Source organism: Bombus bifarius, unplaced genomic scaffold (genome assembly GCF_011952205.1).
Source record: "Bombus bifarius isolate JDL3187 unplaced genomic scaffold, Bbif_JDL3187 scf7180000008190, whole genome shotgun sequence".
Classification (NCBI taxonomy): domain Eukaryota; kingdom Metazoa; phylum Arthropoda; class Insecta; order Hymenoptera; family Apidae; genus Bombus; species Bombus bifarius.
Window position 1 is genome coordinate 310700 of NW_022884499.1, and position 15505 is coordinate 326204.

The following is a 15505-nucleotide window of genomic DNA, read 5'->3' on the forward strand; positions in this document are numbered from 1 at the left end:
CCAGGCAGAACGGAAGATCCTTTACAGTCAAAGTTTTGATATCTCTTGAAAGACCGTTCGGCGGTAAAGTTTAAGCGGAGATTTAGAAAAATTTATAGTCGTAGTTTCAAATACTGACTCTTGCGATACATTTCTGGAGCACAAAGTTATTTCTCGACTACACTCGCCCAGTGAATTTCGTACGGCGATTTTATTGGACCTATATTTCGTTGGCAGTTTGCTGACGTACGTATGTCGAATCCTTTAAAATCTTCTATCTATAACCACTTAGTGAACAAGACAGTTTTCAGCAAGAAAAGCAATAAACATTTATGAAATTATTATTAGTAACGTTTAAGAGAAAACATGTATAAAATAATGTGTATATACATATGTACAGTATATGTATCTACATTTAAAACCGAAATACAAAATTTTCGTGTTGCGTACATTTAACCTAATGTAATAGAATGATGAATTTAAAATGAGTAATGTAGAAAACTCAATGGGATTATGTATTACGTCAAGTAAGATATAAAATTCTGATGATTATCTGGAATATAGAAAAATATGTCATAAATAGTCACTAATTATACACTTAGTCATAGTTATTAACCAAAATTAACGTTTTCCTTTGACTTTAACCAACCAGCCCCCGTATATTAAATAAATAATTGTATCAGATATTATCGAACAAAATTAGCAACATATCGTTCCTCGTAGCGAAACAAATCTGTAATTTTGTTGAAACGGCGCTCATAAATATGCAAGATCGCACGTAACACGTGTCAAAAACGGCGGCGCTGAATATCATCATCTGAAATCGTATGGATCGAACGTTAGGAAGAAAACGAATAAACCGACTTCGTATGTAAATGCAAAACGGAAATTGATTCCTCCTTCGTTGGCTTGCATTTCGAATGGTGACATTTCGATGCTCCGGTGCATCCGCGTTCGACGAACGCCACACGTGAATATGCACTCGTCTGATAGTCTGATGCATCGTACTACAATCTGTCGGTCGTCGATGGTCGTGTGCTCGACCGATAAGATCGTCATCGGGCTTTTCGAGTTTAACGATCGGAGCATGGGGCAATTAAACGAGCAGGCAAGATACGTCGTTGTATCTCGGATCGGTTCCGCTGATCGAGAACCCCCGTTTCAGGTAGCAGAGACACCGTTCGACGGTTAATCGATTAATCGACCGATTCGCTCGGCCAATTAACCGTTTCGATCGTGTAGGAACGTGTAGACGAGTATCAGCGAGACGATTAATCAACATTTTTGGCCGATTATCGTCGTCAGTCATGTTTTCCGGTAATTAAACCAAGAGGAAGCAGGATCGCGTAACGAGGATTTTTGATTCGGACAGCTTCTGGCGATTCGTCTAGCAGACAGTGGAAGTGCGCAAGAACCATCGACGCGAGCCAGTAAGAACAGGCGTCAGACTAGTAAGTGGATTAGAACAAAAGTGCCGACTAACGTGTTAAATAATGAATTTTTTATGATCAGTCGATTGTCAGCTGATCGATCAGTGCTGTTAATGGATTGCTCCGGTCAATTTAAACATGCGCGGCTTTAATCGCGACAGGTGACGTTTAAGTAAGAGACAGTTACCAGGATGTCGGGACGAATACACGAAAAATGGGGGTACGAGATGGTGGACTTGGTATCTTCGTAAGTCTTTCACAACGTTCGAATGTAGGTTCTTCGTATCGGAGAGAACATAATTTATGAGAGAAAAAGAAGGCACGATTAAAACGAAGGGAATCCTCCAAGCATCCCCCATTGTCACAACTGTGTACAGACACGTATCGACTGTTGGGACGATGTATATTCAGTGTGTGACACGCGGTCATGCAGATGCGGGCGAGCTTTCTAAATTTCACTGCAAGCATTCCGGAAAACGAGTGACGCGTGCCGGTCTTTCGTCAAATCGAATAAAGGCTATTGTACGCGTCGGCCGCGCGCAGACTAAAAATAAACGGAACTAAATGACGAGCGCGTTTTACTGGCGCGATGTAAATCGTCGTGGTTGCGCCAGTTCCCGACAAAGACGTTTCAATTGCGCGACAAGTTCGACGCAACTTCCTGCCGAACTAACCGACTTCAATAAGCTTTTATCGTTGCAAAAACTAAAGTCGAAAAAGAAAGAAGGGAAAAAAGGAGAAAAAAGCCATCAATTGCTCTCTGTTCGTGTCGAATACTTTTATTACGCCCGGCTCGTTAGTTTACCGCTGAAGCGCTGTACCAAAAAAGAAAAGAGAGGAAGAAAGAAAGATAGGAGGACCAAGTGAGGAAAGAAGGCTGAAGGATGGTCGGCTCTTCAGAACCACTCGAAAGCTAAAGTCCCCTCCGTGCCGTTTCCTTGGGGACGAAATGAACTTCATTACGGATATTCTTCAAACGGGATCCCCGGAAAAAGGAACGACAAAGCTGAAAGGAATTAATTTCTTCAGTTGCAACTGGCTGGCTCTCTTTCTCTTTCTCTTTCTCTTTCTCTTTCTCTCTCTTAACGAACGGGACTCGCGTTTGGTGAACGTGAGAGAGTGCCGCATTAAAATCAATATGCCGTAACTTTAAATGACGGGCATCGACTGCGAAGTGAAAAGCGACCATACAACACCAGACATGTCTGAAAAAAAGAGGAAAGGGGTGAACGAAAGATAATGTCGACTGATAAAGGTGTCGTTAGGCGCGAAACGTAATCGAAACTGGCGATTAATAACTCCTCCCGACGGTTGCTAACAATTATCGGACGCAGTCATTAATATTGTTAACTATACGCGATATCGCGACGGTGTTCAAGGTGCTGTGACTCCTTTCGACATTCTCTCGTACGTAGGTGCGAGCACCGTGCAAATTATACACTATTGGAAGAAATACCTCGCATATGCGAGCCTACTCTCCTACGAATCGTTCCAGTCAGATATAACAACTAGATAAACACGAAACGACGCAGAAAAACGAGTTTCTTGTTAATTATACGTTCTAATTTTGTCTTTTCAGAAGATCGATAGCGTTATAGTAAAATATTAACACAGAGTATGAGAATTTTTTTCTTAACTTTCAGGAAATTTATTTTATACTATATATTTATTATTCTCTTTTAATAAGGTCATAAATTTCCATTTGATAGTAAGATCGTGAAGATCGTGAAGAAACGAGATATAAGCTCTTGTAAAAATATTATGTCGATTCTTTTGACGGCAAAACAGCATTGACACCCGAGCACGAGCAAAAAGGTAGTGGAATTCAGACGAGTGGTAGTCACGAGTGAACAACGCTTCAGTGAGTCAGTTTCAAGTACAGACACACCGTACGTGCCTTTTCATATTTCAGAGATCCTCTCGGACCCTCCAATTTTCCTCGAATCACGAGTGCTACCGGCTCCCGAATTTTTTTAAATTATCGCTACACACGTCCTTCTCAAATTCTTCTTTTTTTTACGTCGGGCGCTATCTAATTATGAAATGTAAATTCATAACTTTTTTCCCAATTTATTTTCGTTCAAATAACCCTGACATTTTCTTTTTCAATCCCTCTTTCTCCATTTACATAAAACGGAAGAACATTTGAATCAATGTTGCTCCAACCAACAACGCAATTTTCTAATTAAAATCATTTCTTTGGTTAACCGGTTTGTAGAACTGATACCAGACAATCAAACCCTCATTTTATCAGCGTAACCTCTACGAACTCTCCCGAATCCTCTGCGACTCTCCTCTAACCTAACTCAAACACTAAAGCACGTATATTCTAATTAACAACCGACTTCCCATCTGTTCAATTTTCATCAAATTAACACCCATCATCATTGCTTTCGTCATCATCGAACCCATCCAATTCTCGCGGGATACTCAACAGAGAGTCGGTGCAAAGGAGAAGAGCATCGATAAATCGCCAAGGGAGAGGAAGAGTGAGCGAGAGCACCAGTAAGAGACGGAAAGGTGTGTGTGTGAAACAGAGAGAGATAGAAGAGAAAGAGAGAGAGAGAGCGCGCGAATGGCGCGAACAGCGCGCGAGTGGTGGCGAGTGCCGCGAGTAGCAGCGATGTGGGTCAACCGCGAGGCGACCGCGAGAGGCCCCGAGGGTCGCCGAGAATCGGCGAGAACGGCCGAGCGGCAATCACGTTGCGCGCATCTGGGTCACCGGCGTACTGGCGCATGCGCAGTTCCCTCCCTCGGTCGTTCACCGTTGACCAAGTTACTAACCTTCCGACACCCGGTCGCCAGTTAGCTTCTCGTATTGACCGCTGGAAAAACGTTGACTTTTCTCGCATGAGAAACCCGTCGGAGCTTTTCGTTGGCTCGATCAGAAGCACAAGGGAGGCCGCGACCGACCAGAGAACGGTGAGCGGTGGCTAAAATGTCTCAAAACATGGTGCTTGAACGTTTAATCTATCGTACAGACAACCCGGTAATAGACATTAACTCGCGATCGAATCGACGCCGTGAGATATAACACGGCCATTAGTTGTCGTTTCATACTATAATCCTTACAGGATAAACGCACTGTCGATAGACCCGCGCGTGTCCACGTTCGTAAAATCGAAGCGCTAACATAAACAGATAACATCGTCTGGAGGGACGGAAGGTAAATGGCATCGGGAAGAACGCGACCGCTCTTCGCGTTTATACAATCCGGCTCTTTTTTCAAGCGTCCGAGTTTTCGGATAGTAGATGTCGCTGGAAGATACGGTCTCTTACCGGCATGCACCGTTGCCGTGCCACAAAATATTCCAGCGATCGATTTTAGCAGCCAAAACTAGAAAATGCTGTGGGGCTCTACTCGAGATTTCCACGAGTATCGACGAAAAGCCTCACCGACTAACGACACGCGCCATGGTCTGCTGACGAATGAAAAAGTATCGAACGATCCGGAGAGCGTGACTCGGAGGGACGCGAATCGCGTCGTTGTTAAAGTCGACCGACGAGCAGAGATGCAAATCAGTCCCGTATTCGCGGCCGGTGCACCGACGTAGCATAGCCTGATACGATAAATTCGTGCGCGTAACGGACCACAATTTATCCGCGACGTACGCGTCCGCAGCAGAGACTGCGTGCGACGAAAATACATAATGAATGACCACGAGAAACGGAAGACAATGTTGAACCGGTTGAATCGGCCGATGCGTTTCCGAGCTATTCGCGTCCGGCCCGGCCCAAATTCAAAAATCTTTTCGAGCGATTTTGGCACCGGTCGACACCGTCGATCGACCGCCGCGCCACGCCGCACCATGTCCATGCCGGCATCGCAGTGTCGCAAGCGTTGCCACATCTGAATTCGCTTAAGGAAACTGTAACGGTCATTCTTGTCTGTGCGACCGTGCGGGACTCCTTCGCAGTTGCGCACTGCGTGGCCCCAAGGGCCGTTTGCATCTCTCGTTCTCGCGTTAAATTATTACGTAATCCATGAGATCGGTCATTCTCACGGATCACACCGGTTGCCTTTTATCGCGTTACATTTTGCCCCGTGCAATCATGGAGACTACATAGGCGTAGTCATAGTATCGAATCGAAACTTTAATATCTAAAAATAACTATCGGTAAATCGAAAAATCGGTTACGTTAGGCATGTTCGTCTCGGTAATATTCACGTTGCGTGGGATTCTCCGAGCTATGTATTAGTCAGTACCTTATTCCCAAAGATCATCACGCTATATTTTGTCCCGCGTATATTTAGGCAGCAATGCATGGGTGTAGGCGATGGAAACAGATCGGTGACTCGAATAAACTGCGTGTTCGTTATCTTGCCAGTAGATGAAAACGGCGTTCGATTCGAATTCCAAGAAATTGCAACGTACGGGTAAAATTGGTAGCTGTGGTTCTCTATTATCTTATCGGTCTCAAACTTTTCTCGCGTCGACTCGAACGTATTCGGTATCATCTTCATTCGACGACAAACTTCAGCTATTCTAGTGAAAAATTTTGCGAAGTTTCTTTTTCTTCGGCGACGTTGCGGTAACCCGAACGTCAAACAACATGTTGTCTCTGTGCGAGATAACAAACGATAGGGAACGTTTTATCGGTAACCTCGATAGAATCTGGACGATGCAGCCGAACGGGACGCAATCGCATGTCAATCCTAATCGTAACGCCCCGCTGCGCGACGCAAAATGCACAGTCTATTCGCGGGCGTTTCCGCGAATGTGTGGTGTGTTAACGACGCCGACAGGCCGTAGAAAGAAGAGAAATATTAAAAGCGTGCGGAACGCTTGCACTCGTTCATAAGAATCTACCTCCATGCTGATTATTCTATAGCCTGACCTACATTCATTCCGAGATTCACGCCACTCGCAACTGCCGACGACAAACGCGTGAGCTCGCTTCAGCGACTGCACGCAACGTCTGCTTTCTGCTACGCGGATATAGAGAACTAAGAAGGAAGCAATAAAAATGGAGAAAATATTTGGATAAACTGAGACCAGCCAAGTTCTCGTTTCTAATAAACGGAGGTACACGACAATGACTCAATGCGGTTGAAAAGACCATACGAAATTTTAAACTCTCCCAATGGTGCAGGTGTATCACCGTACCGCCCGACCTGCCAGATGAAACGATTCTAATTGTGGTGCATACACAGTGCACTAAAGTTTACCGCGTCATCCTTAGATCGGTGTTGGATTCAGCCACGGGTTATGTAATACTGTTGTTGTTTGTAGCGACTTAAGGGAGTATCTCTAACAATAAGAGTAGTGTCTTTTGGAGCAACTCGAATAAAACGACATTTTTTATATCGATGATTATAATATATTGAAGAATGTCTTATAGGTTGTTTCTCATGATAGATGAATATATATTTATTGATTATTTTGAAAATTGAAGAAATAGAATAATAGATGAAAGTATATGAGCCGAAATCACTTTTTTTTTAAAGGTAGAATTTCGTTTACCATATAGAAAATGAGTAAACAGTTTCAGATTAAATCAGTCTATGAAACAGCGGATATGTGGTCTGTAATATGGTCATATAATGCACAGTTATTCATATAAGAGGTATCAAAGTATACGATTTTTATTTATAATTTATCAAATAAAAAGTAGGAAATAGTCCATGTATTAAACGTACTTAAAATATTATTCAATAACATGGAAATTGTAATAGCACTTTCAAAAATAAATATAGGCATGAAACATTAAATTATGCAATTCCTACAAAATTTTGAGATTGTCCAAAACAACACGCAAATACCACTCGAGTATCAGCATCTTGTTACTGGAGGCGATTGGTCCTCTAACAGAGTGTATCGTAGAAGACAGCGCGAATTAACGCTGTCACTCGGCTGCTTCCTTGCTGCGATGTCTGACATCATTTAGCAGGGCCGCGAGGGGACAACAAACTTCGCAGCAAGTTCCTAAGTGTCATGGAAATAAACATCAACTTCGACCGAGTAATTTGCGCCAAGTCTCTGCGCTTAACGGAGTTACGACCGATCGAAGCTGTTTCGACATCCGCACTGGTTGTACCTCACATCTCCCGTGGAAACACGCCTTGCGATACATGTTTCTAAGCCACATACAGCTCTGATTCACCTGGTGTAAATTTACCCGACAGCTGATCGACGGCGTGACCACGATTGGCTCACGCGGCTCATCGTTCGCGATTCCGAGTTCATCATGGTAAGCCTGGATCAGGCCGATTTTTCGCCATTTATGGCGCAGCCTTCGACCTCGAGATATACATAAAGAGGCATCAAGCGAAACATGCGGTATGTTCTTCTTCCATTTTTCTTCCACTACCTCGTCGAATATAACGCCGAATTGGCGAATAGTGGCGCGTACGCAAAGGCAAAGGGAACGAAACTGAAACAGGTTTACATTGTAAAGTGGCTCTGGAGGTTCCTGTTATGTAACTTAACGTCTCTCAACGGGAACATTTCAGAAGATCAAATTTTTCTAGAGATTTTCTACCTTATTTCATGAAAAAGAAAACATACCTAATGATGTTAAAAATATTTATATTACCAGCGAATTTATTAGCAAAGATGTATATGTATGTGGAACTCAATAATAAATCAAGCAAGTGCTTAGTAAAAGGGACTGGTATCGATCAGTAAGTGTGAAGAAAACCAAACACTGATCCGAATTTGCAAATTACATAACATGGAAGAGAATCGATTAGTATCGTTTGTCGCGCAGCAGCCCGATGGCAGAAAAAGTGTATCGAGAGCGAACTCGTACCTCATATCGTCACGTATGAACATATAGTTATACACAGAGAAAGTGGCTGAACGTTGGGCGTCGGATGCGTGCACGCATCTCAGCTTCCCTCGTGTGTGCATTGTGCATACGTGCATTCTGAGGCATGTACGGCTCGTTATCGACGAGGGTCGCTTATCGGCTCCAGCTATCTGGCCATTTCATCGTGTAAATTCCAAGCGTGGTAACGACGACGTCGCCGGTGCCCAGTCGAGGCGCTGGAACGGCGCAAAGAGACATATCGCCGGGGCGATTATTTATTTGCGAAACGTATTTATAGAGTATTACGCGGCGCAGGTTGGCAACCTCGTGCACGGTTATGCAATAAATGAGAGAAGGAGCGAAAGGGACACGGGAGAGGGGGAGGACGAACGAGGGAACGGCCTGAAGTGAGAGGAGGCGATGCCTGCGGCCGCGGGGGCAGAGACAATAATACGTGGTGGAGCGAGAGGGGGTGGAACCGGAGGGAAAGAGAGAGAGAAACTGTCTGTGAAGGACGAGGATGGAAAATAAAGTTGTACGGGGTGGGGATGAGTCGTGGTAGTGGGGAGTACCGTGCGCGTGTCCGAGAGAAGGAACGAACTTCTGAAAGAGTTATTTGATGATAAGGGCGAGTTAGGGGAAGTCAGGGGTGAGAAAGAAGTATAAGAGGGTAGGAGGGTGGAAGGGAACATGATGTGTGCATGCAAGGAGGATTTAAGGGGAAACGCTATAAGGAAAGAGGCAATAACTTGAAAATTCATGTTGGGACAGAGGGCCAAATGGAGTATTCGAGGGATGAGGTTTCTGGAAAACGTATGTGTGCATGTTTAGGTGGGAGAGAGAGATGGCGAGAAAGATGAAACGACGTTTCGTAATGATACTATTAATGTGAGTGTTAAGGATATTAAAAAAGTGTTGCTTTCTTTGCTTTGTATAAATCATTGTTGTTGGATACAGATGAAGTAGTATGCAAAATGATTTAGTATTGTGTACCATGTCGAACATAGTTTATGCTTGAACTTCGAATCACTGATTACATTACAACAGATGGAATCGGGAATGAAAAATGCAATAGCGCGTGAAGAAGGACTGACTGTTGAATCAAAATACTTTCAATGGGCAGCGGTGCACGTTGCATTAAGTGCATTATGCTCGGCACAAAAATGAAAGTGACCTTGGCACAAATGCCTAAAGCGTACACCGATCGTGGAATCGCATTAACACTGAATATAAATTAAAACTGATTGTTACGCACCGTGTAGCAATCCCGTGGCGGCCGATATGCAATAGTTCGATTGAAAAAGAAATTGTGAAATATGAGAACTTGGAGTTCGCCGATTAAGTCTTGCATTCCGCCCATGCAACCGTAGAGAAGTTTCTCGTGCGAATATCAAATCAAGGTTATCTAATACATGTCGTACAGAAGTTTTTCCCTCTTTCTTACATATTTTTCTACATTCACATAAACAAAAAGCAGTTTATATATAATACTTCGTCTGGTATTTGCAATTTTTGCTTTTACGGCAAATGAAATAAAAATTTCCGAAAAAGGAAACGTTTTTTGTGTGGATACGATACTTGAGACATGTCATAATGACGTCCATCAAGCTTCTTCTAATTTATAAAAGGTAAAGATATATCCATAAAAGTAACGTACCTCCATTTTTATTGAATCATAGTGTCCATAAAACGCCGGTGCCACGCTCGTTAGTTTAAAATCTGGTCGTAAAATACGGTTGGTATCGGGCGGAATCTCTAAATCCATTATTCCCGTTCCAAAATCCTGCTAACCGGTGGTGCGTTCGCGGTCTTGGCTACACCGCGTCGCGCCACGACTACTCAACCTTAGGTTAAAGTCGTAAACGGCGAGAGTAAACGGAAAACCATCGTGGTTCTTTAATTAGTCGCGGCGGTCGTAGCAGCGGCGACAGTTCTCGTCCCCAAAGACAAACTTTCCGAGGCGGCAATTTCCGAGCATCGTCGAGGGAAACACGATACGCACGTGTATTTAGGAGCCGGTGTGTCCTTAACGAGCTGCGCTAATAAAGTTAACGTGCTGTGCCACACGGGACGAGATCGGAAAGCCCGCCTTCCTCGCTCGTGTTCCTCGTCGTGCGTTTCCGTGATCGTTCGGAGTTGCGCAGTCGACGATCGTAGCGTAGTTTGGTTTGTCGGCGCAGCTCGGCTGTACTCGGTAGTGGTCGTCTTGCGCGGGTGGTGGGAGGGCTACGCGAAACATTAGGGTGGGGAGAGCGAAGGGTGAGGCACTCGGCCATCATCGGCGGAGGCGCGCACAGTTCAGTGACCCGACGTAGCGTCATTCGGCGGTGGGGAAGCGCGGGGAGTTCTGACATATTGTGAGATGCCAACTCGCTAACGCCGGTCCCCGAAAAACACCTCTCTCTCTCTCTCTTTCTCTCTTTCTCTCTCACTCTCTCTCTCTCACACTCACGTTCCTTTCTAACGTTCTTTCTCTTTTCCTCTTCTACACTTTAACCCCCCCTTTTTCTGTTTCCGTCTTTTTTTATCACCATCTCCCCTCTATCTATCTGGTTTTACTTCTTCTATGCTTTTTTTCCCTCGGTTACTCCCGCTCTACCCCCTCTCCTACCATTTTTTTCTATCTCTCTTGTTATATCTCTCTCCCCCTACTTTTCTTTGTTTCTTACCCTCCGCCCCCTGCGGCTCGCTCGTTTTTCCATCTTTGTCAGTTCCATTATCTCTTTCCTTTGTTCGTCTCCTTTCTCCGCCAGTGACTCGGGTATCCCGTACAGCCGCGAGGTTCATCAAACCCCCGAAATATTCTAATGCGCCAGTCGCACGGTGTTTCCGCGAGTTTTCCCCGCTGGGCCCGAGTAGGAAGCGTGGTGGCCGCGCCACATCAGATAACGAACGCGTACCGCGTGTTGGTTTTGCCACTTTTGCCGCTCGGATCGGACGGTCGATTGGATCGTGGTGACGTGCGGTGTACGCGTTGGTACGCGAGACTCCCGAAATTACCGCGGAGGAAGGAAACGTGGAGGCATCGTGACTACGTATGCGCGCGTGTACATGAGTACACGTGTGCGTGCGTGCTTGCGTGCGGGCGCGTGCATGCGTGCGTGCCAGTGGTCCCGCTCGGTCGAAGAGTACGTTCGCCTCCGTCGTTTCTCCGCTCGCGTTACACCAGCATTTTCCTCGTTCGGCCCTCTTCCTTTCTTTCTTCGCACTCTCCATTCTCCTTTCTCCCCTTTCTCTGTCTCCCGTTGCCATTGCTCCAGCAGCACTCTACTCGCCACCTCTGCTCGAGTGCTCCATGCGCGATCGAAGACGTTGCGGTTCTTCGCGTTTCGAAATACCACGAGATACACGAAATTCGGCGTGTTTTCATGGTCGGCCTTCGGTCGAACACCACGCCAGACAATGAAGAAGAAAACGACGATGGTGCCGTCGATGTGTTACCGGGACAAGCTGGCTCCGCCGTTCGACGTTGCATTCCGTGTGCGTGCGTGTTAAGTGCAGCCAACAAAGTGATCATCGTGGCTGGAAAGGCTCCAGGTGGAAAACGCGCGACCTCCTCCCGTCTGTGTACGCGTTTCCCGTGGTGTGTGCTCATAGTGCGTACGTGAGTGCGTGAATGCGCGCGTTCAGTCGTCCGTGTACACATTACGTACACACCTCTCTCTGTACGTGTACAGTGTACACATTACGTTTTACATGCGGCGCTTGCGCGGCACCTAGCGACGTTTCGCGCCTACTCGCGGTGTGGGAGTTTCTGCCGCGGTGGAAACGATCGGCTATTTGTGAACGATTCACGCGTCGCTTCTTTGGGACACGGTGTGCTCCGAAAATGATCGAGAACCGTCCTGCCGCGTTAGGAAATCTCCTTCTCGAGCGGAAGGTGCCCGGCATGACGTGTCCGTTCGACATACGACGACGGTAAATGGAGCCGAAAGATTGACAGAACTGTCGTGTGACTAGGTAACGCGAGGAAGATACTCCGCCGCCGATATTCATCGACGTCGTTGAACGATAGATGTCAGCGAGATAGCGATATGTTGATTACGCGCCACGCTCTGTCACAACTGGATATTACAACTCGGTTAAAGTTGGCCGGCGTGTCGACACGTTGCTGATTTGCTTACTTGCTTGCTTGCGTGAGCACGACTCTAAAGCTCGTTCCTTGTTTCACTTTGTCGCACTGTAAGTTTCTCTTGATTGGTATTCCACACCGTTCCATCGGTAACCAAAGTCACTTATGCGTTCCCAATTTTCACGCTGTCGAGCTGCGAATTCACGTCTACCTGTAATAGTCGGAACCTTTGACCACTTTCTACTCGATTCTGTGCAAAACAGAAGCGGATTTCATTCGTCGGATGATCCGACTATAGGTAGCATAAGAGGCAAAGTGAAATATGGATCTAGTGTCTCCTCGGTATCGTTGAATATTCGTCGCCGAATTTCTCTTTTCGTCGATTCGATTCACACTCCAAAGAAAGCACGCTTACATAAGGATAAAAATACACGATTCTCTCGTGTGTCGTCGGAAACAGCTAATAGCTTCCAGCAATCGTAAATAAGAGATCGTTGCAATATGTGGCTGATGCGTTACTATGTAACCAAGAAACCATGTTTATGCTTGGAGTCATTAATTTTCCTCCGATTGTTTGAAGCATCGTCTATGCAATATTGATACTCGATCGCTGTCTATTAGACGAATTGTACACAAAATTATGCAAAATCTCGTGGCTGCTCAATATTCTAGTTCGCTGGTGAATTAATCGTTATCTCGAAACAACGAACACCGAACTTATTGATTCGATTTGGTAAACGTCAGGTTGCCTTACAATTAGATTTCACTGGAAATTGTAACTGCTGTTTCGAACTATCTCAAGTCAGAAACCTTTAATATCTCTACCGGTGATAGACGTTCGTAATAGTCTTTTCAAATAAAAGACATTTTATTTATTTCGATCATCTCTTTTTTACCTCGCGTCGTAAAAGTTTGATGACGCCTATTTCTCCGTCTGGCACTTTAATTCTCTATAACATCTGACTTAGTAATAATATACTCTATATTTATTTATACTTTAACCTATATTTTTCAGAGCATGCATTTCTTTCCCCACATTTACCTTTGTTTCTCCTTAAATTATGGCGAATAAAACCAGTTTAGGTTTGAAACAGAAGGAAATGATTCGAATTTCATTATTCCCGGACATATTAGCAACGTTGCATATGTTGACCATCGTCCTAAAATCTTCAACTAGAACTGCTCGAGAAGGAGCTTACTTGACGATCGGGCTTAAGTTTCGAGTGTTCTAGATGCAACACGCTCACTCTACTATTTGTCTCTTTCTATTTACTCTATTCTTCGTTCCTGTCCCTGTCTGGAAAATCTTGGGTCAGCCACTCGAACGAACTCACGGAGTTATGTGATTAACTGGTTTCGACTTAATCGGTACCGTAGCTAATGATATCTTTTCGCCGTCCAGCTCTATTTATTTATCCCTGTGCGTAGTATCATTCAGAGCATCGAAAGTACATATGTACATATTTCGAACCAAGTGGAGACTCCATACGAAACAATGTGACTGGATGGCTTTGATTACGAGGACGAGAAAAACTTAACAAGATTCCTTTTCATTCACACCGTTTCTACGACCTTTTCTTCGCCCTAAGTTTTCCTTCGTCCGTAATTGGAATTTCATTGCAGTTCATAGATATAAGTACGTTTTCAGAAGTCTTCTCTCCTTAGCTAAAATGTCTTATATAGAATTTTTCATCTTTCAAGATACGTTGAAATATTTTAAGTTCCTTGTAGTTTAAAGTAAAGTTATACGAGACGAATAAAGGTGGAACAAAGAGAACGTTAAAACTTCAGTTTCCTTTAATTTTGCAATAGATGGAACGTTTTAACTAAAGAGGACAAAAGTAAGCCACCTAATTATAGAGGACGTCAGTAATTCCAAAAAAAGTGTGAAACGAATTTCTTTGTATAATTGTTTCTTTGTATTATTCTGCTTTCCTCCATAGTTGTTCATATAAGAACTTGCTCTAGCCATCACAATATGACATTCTTAAAATATTTCTGAGGCTGAATGATTTCGATGACTCCGTTAATAATACAGTAAATATATCGTGATCTGTCGTGGCGGTCAGATCGAACGATATCGTGCTCGATCCCGTAATTCTCTCTACAAACAAGTGGAAAAGTCTGGAGGACGTCACTGATTCTATTCGCGAATCGTTCCATGGTATATACACGTCCGATCGTTTCAAGATCTGGACAAGTTCCAGCCGTCCTCACGAAATCGAACGTCAAACGTCGAGCTCTGTTTCCGCGATCTGGCAAACACAGAATACACTCTGCTTCCGTTGGTCGATTCCACACGCGTATTTACCGTGATTCGTATGCACATGTAGGAACATGTATGCATATCTAAGGGGAAAGGCTAAAGTTGCCGAGGCATGGCCGGACAAAGCTATAACCACGGCACAAAGTGGCTTCGATTTCGGGAGTTCCGGGGTATATAGTAAGCGCTGTGCACTCTCCTCGAGGCAACGGCATGACGCACATCAAAGATGCGAGCGTGCCGGGTGACTGTACTCTGGGTTCATCGTTCTCGGTTATGTAATGTTCGACCGTATGGTGCAAGCGCCTCGACGCTACTCGTGGCGCTAGAGTTGTTGGACGAGAGAAGCACGATATACAGACACGAGCCGCTTCGAATCTTCCTCGCTCCAATACAGTAGCCGGCAGCTTGTACGAATGATGCACTAACACACGTGCATGTGTGTACATTCGCGTGCGCGTTCTCATATACATAAATACACGTATATGTATATATAGTATATGCCTACATACATAGATGTGTAAGTACATATACGCATATATTCATACATACTTACATGCATATATACATAGGTACATTCGTGCACATATACATACATGCATACATATGTACATACACATCCTACATATAGTATATTTACCCATACTTACATCCATGCATTACATATATGTATATATTCGTGCATATATACATTGATACTTATATATACAAACACATTCACATACAATGCACACATGTATGTATGCATATACATATGTACGTATACATATATAATATACAAAGCATGTGAACATCGTTCCTCTTTTCTCTCTTTCTTCGGTAGCCTCGCTGGTTCTCTCCTTCTTCCTGCTCTAGCACACCCTCTTTCTTCTGTCTCGCTTTAGCGCCCTCGCAGCACACGATGTAGACGCTGCATTACCGAGCTGAGAACGAAAATAGAGGGCAACGGGAGCCACTGCAGCAGCCGCATTTCTACTTTTTCCCTCCGTTCCATCGCGTCTTTCCCGG

At 44.5% G+C, this 15505-nt stretch overlaps 1 protein-coding gene across 8 annotated transcripts in view; it reads left to right on the top strand.

The window, feature by feature from the left end:
- The window catches only part of LOC117209695 (probable nuclear hormone receptor HR3), a 113760-nt gene that overhangs the window by 75500 nt on the left and 22755 nt on the right, over positions 1–15505 (top strand). The window lies entirely within an intron of this gene.